Here is an 8447-nt window from a genome sequence, read left to right as displayed (position 1 = left end):
AGTCTATATGTCTGTTTTGGTACCAGCATCATGCTGTTTTGATTACTGTAGCCTTGTAATATAGTTTGAAGTCAGGTAGCATGATGCCTCCAGCTTTGTTCTTTTTGGTTAGGATTGTCTTGGTTATATGGGGTCTTCTTTGATTCCATATGAAATTTAAAATAGTTTTTTTCTAATTCTGTGAAGAATGTCAATGGTTGATGGGAATAGCATTGAAACTATAAATTACTTTGGGCTGTATGGCCATTTTCATGATATTGATTCTTCCTATCCATGAAGATGGAATGTTTTTGCATTTGTTTGTGTCCTCTCTTATTTCCTTGAGCAGTGGTTTGTGTTCCCCTTGAAGAAGTCCTTCACATCCCTTGTTAGCTGTATTCCTAGGTATTTTATTCTCTTTGTAGTGATTGTGAATGGGAGTTCGTTCATGAATTGGCTCTCTGCTTGCCTATTGTTTGTGTAAAGGAATGCTTGTGATTTTTGCACACTGATTTTGTATTCTGAGACTTTGCTTAAGTAGCTTATCAGTCCAAGAAGTTTTGGGGCTGAGATGATGGGGTTTTCTAAATATACAATCAGGTTGTCTGCAAACAGAGACAACTTGACTTCCCCTCTTCCAATTTGAATACCCTTTATTTTTTTCTCTTGCCTAATTGTCCTGGCCAGAACTTCCAATACTGTGTTGAATAGGAGTGGTGAGAGAGGGCATCCTTGTCTTGTACCTGATTTCAAAGGGAATGATTCCAGCTTTTTCCCCATTCAATATGATATTGGCTGTGGGTTTGTTATAAATAGCTCTTATTATTTTGAGATGTTCCTTCAATACGAAGTTTATTGAGAGTTTTTAACATGAAGGGATGTTGAATTTTATTGAAGGCATTTTCTGCATCTATAGAGAAATAATCATGTAGTTTTTTTCTTTGGTTCTGTTTATGAGATGGATTACATTTATTGATTTGTGTATGTGGAACCAGCCTTGCATCCTAGGGATGAAGCTGATTTGATCATGGTGGATAAACTTTTTGATGTGCTGCTGGATTCAGTTTGCCAATATTATATTGAGGATTTTTGCATTGATGTTCAACAGGGATATTGGCCTGAAATTTTCTTTTTTTGTTGTGTTTCTTCCAGGTTTTGGTAGGAGGATGATGCTGGTTTCATAAAATGAGCTAGGGAGGAGTCCCTCCTTTTCAATTGTTTGGAATAGTCTCAGAAGGAATGGTAGCAGCTCCTCTTTGTATTTCTGGTAGAATTCAGCTGTGAATCTGTCTGGTCCTGGGCTTTTTTTTTTTTTTTTTTGGTTGGTAGGCTATTAATTACTGCCTCAATTTCAGCGCTTGATATTGATCTATTCAGGGATTCAGTTTCTTCCTGGTTTAGTCTTGGGAGGGTATATGTGTCCAGGAATTTATCCATTTCATCTAGATTTTCTAGTTTATTTATGTAGTGGTGTTTATAGTATTCTCTGATGGTAGTTTGTATTTCTGTGGGGTCAGTGTTCATATCCCCTTTATCATTTTTTATTGTGTCTATTTGATTCTTTCCTCTCTTCTTTATTAGACTAGCTAGTGGTCTTTCTATTTTGCTATTTTTTTTTTTTAAACCAGCTCCTGGATTTGTTGATTTTTTGAAGGCTTTTTCATGTCTCTATCTCTTTCAGTTCTTTTCTGATCTTAGTTACTTCTTGTCTTCTGCTAGCTTTTGGATTAGTTTGCTTTTGTCTCTCTTGCTCTTTTAATTGTGATGTTAGGCTGTTGATTTGAGATCTTTCTGCATTTCTGATGTGGGCATTTAGTGCTATAAATTTCCCTCTTAATAATGCTTTAGCTGTGTCCCAGAGATTCTGGTACATTGTCTCTTTGTTCTAATTGGTTTCAAAGAACTTCTTGATTTCTGCCTTAATTTCATTATTTACTCAGGAGTCATTCAGAAGCAGGTTGTTCATTTCCATGAAATTGTGTGGTTTTAAGTGAGTTTCTTAATCCTGAGTTCTAATTTCATTGCACTGTGGTCTGAGAGACTGTTTGTTATGATTTCAGTTCTTTTGCATTTGCTGAGGAGTGTTTTACTTCCAATTATGTGGTTAATGTTAGAATAAGTGCCATGCGGCACTGAGAATAATGTATATTCTGTTGATTTGGGGTATAGAGTTCTGCAGATGCCTACTAAGTCCACTTAATCCAGAGCTGAGTTCAAGTCCTGAATATCCTTGTTAATTTTTTATCTTGTTGATCTGTCTAATATTGACAGTGGGTGTTAAAGTCTCCCACTATTATTGTGTGGGAGTCTAAGTCTCTTTGTAGGTCTCTAAGAACTTGTTTTACGAATCTGAGTGCTCCTGTATTGGGTGCATACATATTCAGGATAGTTAGCTATTTGGTTATTTTGCACACTAGTTCTTGCAGTTTCTTCGTAGTGTCATTGGTCTTTATATTTTTGTTTGTTTTTGCAGTGGCTGGTACTGGTTTTTCCTTTCCATATTTAGTGCTTCTTTCAGGAGCTCTGGCAGGGCAGACCTGGTGGAAAAGAAATCTCTCAGCATTTGCTTCTCTGGAAAGGATTTACTCCTCCTTCGCTTATGAAGCTTAGTTTGGCTGGATATGAAATTCTGGGTTGAAAATTCTTTTCTTTAAGAATGTTGAGGCCGGGCGCGGTGGCTCACGCCTGTAATCCCAGCACTTTGGGAGGCCGAGGTGGGTGGATCACGAGGTCAGGAGATCAAGACCACGGTGAAACCCCATCTCTACTAAAAATACAAAAAATTAGTGGGGCGCAGTGGCGGGCGCCTGTAGTCCCAGCTACTCAGGAGGCTGAGGCAGGAGAATGGCGTGAACCCGGGAGGCGGAGCTTGCAGTGAGCCGAGATTGCACCACTGCACTCCAGCCTGGGTGACAGAGCGAGACTCCGTCTCAAAAAAAAAAAAAAGAATGTTGAATATTGGCCCCCAATCTCTTCTGGCTTGTAGATCTTCTGCTGAGAGGTCCACTGTTAGTCTAATCGGCCTGCCTTTGTAGATGACTTGGCCTTTCTCTCTCACTGCCCTTAGCAGTTTTTCGTTCATTTTGACCTTGGAGAATCTGGTGATTATGTGTCTTGGGTTTATCTTCTCATGGAGTATCTTAATGTTATTGTCTGTATTTCCTGCATTTGCATGTTGGCCTATCTCATTAGGTTGGGGAAGTTCTCCTGAATAATATCCTGAAGTGTGTTTTCTAGCTTGTTTCGATTCTCCCCGTCTCCTTCTGGTACTCCCATCAATCGGTCTTTTTATGAAGTCCCATATTCTTGTGGGCTTTGTTCATTCCTTTTCATTCTTTTTTTTTCTCTGTTCTTGTCTGCACATCTTATTTCAGTAAGGTGGTCTTCAGACTCTGATATCCTTTCTTCCACTTGTTCGATTCAGCTGTTGATACTTGTGTATGTTTCACGAAGTTCTTGTGCTGTGTGTTTCAGCTCCATCAAGTCGTTTATGTTCCTCTCTAAACTGCTTATTCTACTTAGCAGTTCCTCTAACATTTTATCAAGGTTCTTAGCTTCTTTGCATTGGGTTAGAACATGCTCCTTTAGCCCATAAAAATATGGAACGCTTCATGAATTTGCATGTCATCCTTGTGCAGGGGCCAGGCTAATCTTCTCTGTATTGTTCCAATTTTAGTATATGTGCTGCCAAAGCAAGCACACATCTCTGAGCCCTTAAAACTTCTTGCCTGTTCCTCCCAGGTTCTTTCTCTTCGTTGTTTCCTTGCTTTTAAAAAAGTTTTTTACATAAATATCTCTAAACAATGCTTAACTTTGTTTTTTAGCATTTTCAAAATTGTTTCATGCCATCTTCAGTCTTCTGTGTTTAATGTTTTGACTTAACATAATGTCTCTGAGATACTTTCATGTTATTGCTTATGGTTATATTCATTTTCATCACTACATCATCTTCTACTACATATGTTTTTCAAGTTTTATTTATCCATTGTTTAGATGGATATGGATTAATTTTTAAAAAAATTATAACTATAATACACAATGTTGAATACCTTTTGCTTAATGTTGTCTGTAAGACTTGGAAGTAATGTACTTATAAAAATTTTCTCAATCGAATGAGCACTAAATATTGGCTTATTGTGGTGTCAGGTTCATTTTCCTAATTATTAATGAGGGTTAACTTCTTTCTTAGTTTAAAAATACTGTTATTCTAAGTTCAGGGGAAAAGTGCAAGTTTGTTACATAGGTAAACGTGTATCATGGGAATTTGTTGTACAGATTACTTCATCACCCAGGTATTAAGCCTAGTACTCATTAGTTATTTTCCCTGATCCTCTCCCTCCTCCCACCCTCCACCCTCTGAAAGTCCCCAGTGTGTATTGTTATCCTCCTCACCGTGTGTCCATATGTTCTTATCTTTTAGTTCTTACTTATAAATGAGAACATGCAGTATTTGGTTTTCTGTTCCTGTGTTAGTTTGCTAAGGATAGTGGCCTCCTGTTCCATCCATGTTCTTGTGAAGGACATGATCTCATTCTTCTTTATGGCTGCGTAGTATTCCATGGTGTATATATACCACATTTTCTTTATCCAGTCTATCATTGATGGGCATTTAGGTTGATTCCATGTCTTTGCTATGGTGAACAGTGCTGCAATAAACATATGTGTGCATGTTTCTTTATAACAGAATGATTTATATTCCTTTGTGTATATACCCAGTAATGCAATTGCTCGGTCAAATGATGTTTTTGGCTTTAGGTCTTTGGGGAATCATTACACTGTATTCCACAATGACTGAACTAATGTATAAGCATTCTTTTTTCTCCACAACCTTGCCAGAAACTGTTAGTTTTTAACTTTTTAATAATAGCCATTCTGACTGTTGTTTGATGGTATCTCATTGTGGTTTGGATTTGCATTTCTCTACTGATCAGTGATGTTGACCTTTTTTCTTATGATTCTTGGCCACATTTATGTCTTCTTTTGAAAAGTGTGTGTTCATGTCCTTTGCCCACTTTTTAATATTTTTTATTGCTTGTAAATTGTTTAAAGTTCCTTATAGATGTTGGATATTAGACCTTTGTCAGATGCATAGCTTGCAAAAATTGTCTCTCATTCTGTAGGTTGCCTGTTTACTCTGTTGATAGTTTCTTTTGCTGTGCAGAAGCTCTTTAGTTTAATTTGATCCCATTTGTGAATTTTTGCATTTGTTTCAATTGCTTTTGGCATCTTCATCACGAAATCTTTAACCGTGCCTATGTCCTCAACGGTATTGCCTTGGTTGTCTTCCAGGGTTTTTATTGTTTTGGGTTTTACATTTAAGTCTTTAATCCGTTAATCTGTCTTGAGTTAATTTTTGTATATGGTGTAAGGAAGGAGTCTAGTTTCAATCTTCTGCATATGGCCAACCAGTTTTTCCAGCACCATTTATTGAATAGGGAATCCTTTTCCAATTGCTTGTTTTCATCATGTTTGTTGAACATCAGATAGTTTTTTCTCAGTTTATTGGCAGTTAGTAGTTTCTCTTCCATAACATCACCTCTTCTTAGTTTTTGGCCATTTTTGGTTGGATTGTTAGACTTTACAAACATTAATTTGAATGAGTTCTTAAGATATATTTGATATTAATCTCTGTTTGTCACGTGTTTGAAATATCTTCTCTTAGTGTTGATGTGCCTTTTTACTTTCTTTTCAATGCTTTGAAATGTATTATTATTCTTAATTTCTGTGTAGTAGAAATTATCAATCTTTTATTGTATGGTTAGTATTTTTAATTTTGATGAGGTTCAATTTATTAATTTTTTCCTTTTATGGATTGTGCTTTTGGTGTCAAGTCTTACAAATATTTGCCTAGCCCTATATCCTAAATTTTTGTGCAATTAAGTCTGTGCTGCATTTTGAGTTAATCTTTTATAAGCTGTGAAGTTTAGGTTGCCTGTTTTTCCAATTGCTTCAGCACCATTTGTCAAAAGACTCCTTCCTCCACTGAATTGCTTCTGTACCTTTGTTAAGAATCAGCTGAATGTATTTGTGTGAGTTTATTTTGGGGCTCTTTATACCCTTCCACTGATCTATGTGTCCATCCCTCCACTGATACTATGCTCTTGATTATTGTAGCTATAGAATAAACATCAATATTGGTTAAAGTGATTTCTTCCACTTTAAACCTCAATAGGATTTTGATAGGCATTGCATTAAACCTACATCTTTACCCTGTTGAGGCTTCCAATCCATGAACATAGTATGTCTCCACTTATTTACAGCATTGACTGATTTCCTCAGTATATTGTAATTTTTAGCATACAGATCCTGTACATGTTGTATTGAAAATACATCTAAGCATTTCATTTTCTTGGAACAACTGTAAATGGAATGGTGATTCTGATTTTGGTTGCTGCATATTTATTGTTAGTATGTAGAAGTGTGACTGATTTTTCTGCATTGATCTGATATCCTTTGACCTTGCTGAACTCATTTGTTCATTCTAGGATCATTTTTGTAGATTTCTTGGAATACTCTATGTTGATAATTATGTCATCTACACATACAGACAGTCTTATTTTTTCCTTTCCAATTCGTATGCCTTTATTTTTGCCTTATTGCAGGGTCTAGGATTTCCAGTGCTATATTTTCTAAGAATTGTGAGAGCAGATATTGGACATTTTTACATTGTTTCCAATGTTGTAGGGAAAGCATTCAGCCTTTCACCATTAAACATGATGTTAGCTGCAGATGTAGATGCCCTTTATCAAGGTGAACTTAGCACCTATCTCTCTTTCCCTCACTTGCTGACAGTTTATAACATGAATGGTGTTGGATTTTGTGAAATGCTTTTGCCATGTCAGATGATATGACTAATTTGATTAGCATTTTTTGTATTAAAAGATCCTTTTCTATTTTGAGATCATAAGGATATTCTATTTTGTTTTCTAAAAGTTTTGAAGTTTTGCCTTTTACATTTATATATTTATTCCATTGGGAATTGATTTTGCCAATAGTGTGAGAAAGTGTGCAACTTAATTTTTATAAGGATTGCTGATTGTATCAGCTCTTTTATTGAATATATATCCTTTTGCCATATCTGTCATATGATTGGGTCTGTTTTGTTCTGTCACACTGACTGATCTCTCTGCTCTGGGCTAATATCATATAGCTGTACTTATCTTAGTTCTGTAAGCCTTGAGATTATGTTGGGCAAATCTCTATACTGTGTTCTTCATCAGAAGTTTCTCCCGTATTTTGTGATATTCATTTTCCATTTAAATTTTACAATTGGCTACCATGTTTCTTGAAAAACCTATCGGAATTTTAATCTATAAACAATTTATGGAAATTGACATCTTTTTGATATTGAGTTCTGATACTTTCCATGAAAATAATATTCCTATTTATTTAGAGATTCTTAAATATCTCTTATAATGTTAAAAAGTTTCTCCATAAATGTCTCATGCTTATTTTGTTTGATTTATTTCATGGTAGCTTGGTACCTTAAAGGGTTTTTTTAAAAGTAGCTTTTTAAAATAGTATCTTATTGCATAATATTTGTTTGTTGTTGATATATAACTAATTAATTTCTATGTATTAATCTCACATTCAAGCACTTTACTAGACACTTTTACTAGCTCTAATTTTTGGCAGATTATTTTGAGTCTTTGATGTGGAAATCATATTATATATGAATAAAGGGGGTTTTGTTGCTTCCTTTCCAGTCCTTTTCATTTTTTTTGCCCGTTTGTCCTTATTACACTGTCTATTATATCAAACAGAAGTGATGATAATAGACATTCTTTTCTTGTTCCTGATTTTAACTTACTTCACCTGTAAAATTTATATTTACTGTAAATTTTTGATAGACAAATTTTGTCAGGTTAAGAAAGCTTTGATTTTTATTCTGAGCTTTTTTTTAAAAAAAAAACCACACAAATGGGTGTTAAGTTTACCAAATAGTTTCTACACATTGTGACATAATAACTTGTTTCTTTAATCTGGTAGATCATACATATAGATTTTTTTTGCCAGTGTAAACCAACTTTTCCTTCTTGAAATTCATGTAACTTGATCATGATATATTATCTATCAATGCACTACCCTTAACCATCATTACCAATCAATTGGAATCATCAAGTAAACTGGAAATTATTTACCAGCTCTGACTTAAGTGAGCTTCTTTTATTCTCTCCTCCACCAGAAATAGTTCCATTTTAGTACACAGATTCTTCAATTCCAAAACTACATACACAACATGAAATATAAATTGTTTACGTTTAAATTCAGGTAAAGGAGATATTTGCAAAAGAGACTTATTTTGCTGCATCTCCTTCAAATCATCCTATGTAGGTAAAAGTCTATTTAATCTGTTCAAAATTCAGGCCTGCTCAGAAGAGTTGGGTGTGGTTTAAAGCTCAAAGGAGCCCTCAGTTTGTGACTAAATGGACAGGCACAGGAAATATCCACAGGATAAACTAACAAGT

The 8447-nt window shown here is 35.1% G+C and overlaps 1 non-coding gene across 1 annotated transcript; it reads right to left on the bottom strand.

Annotated features, from left to right (window-relative positions):
• Nucleotides 1-3572: 3572 nt before the first annotated feature.
• LOC115930508 (U6 spliceosomal RNA) lies at nucleotides 3573-3679 on the bottom strand. Its single transcript, XR_004067139.1, has one exon. It is a non-coding gene; the product is annotated as a U6 spliceosomal RNA (small nuclear RNA).
• Between the last annotated feature and the right edge of the window lie 4768 nt (nucleotides 3680-8447).

The sequence above is a fragment of the Gorilla gorilla genome, chromosome 14 (genome assembly GCF_029281585.2).
Source record: "Gorilla gorilla gorilla isolate KB3781 chromosome 14, NHGRI_mGorGor1-v2.1_pri, whole genome shotgun sequence".
NCBI lineage: Eukaryota > Metazoa > Chordata > Mammalia > Primates > Hominidae > Gorilla > Gorilla gorilla.
This window is presented reverse-complemented; position numbering and strand designations above follow the sequence as displayed.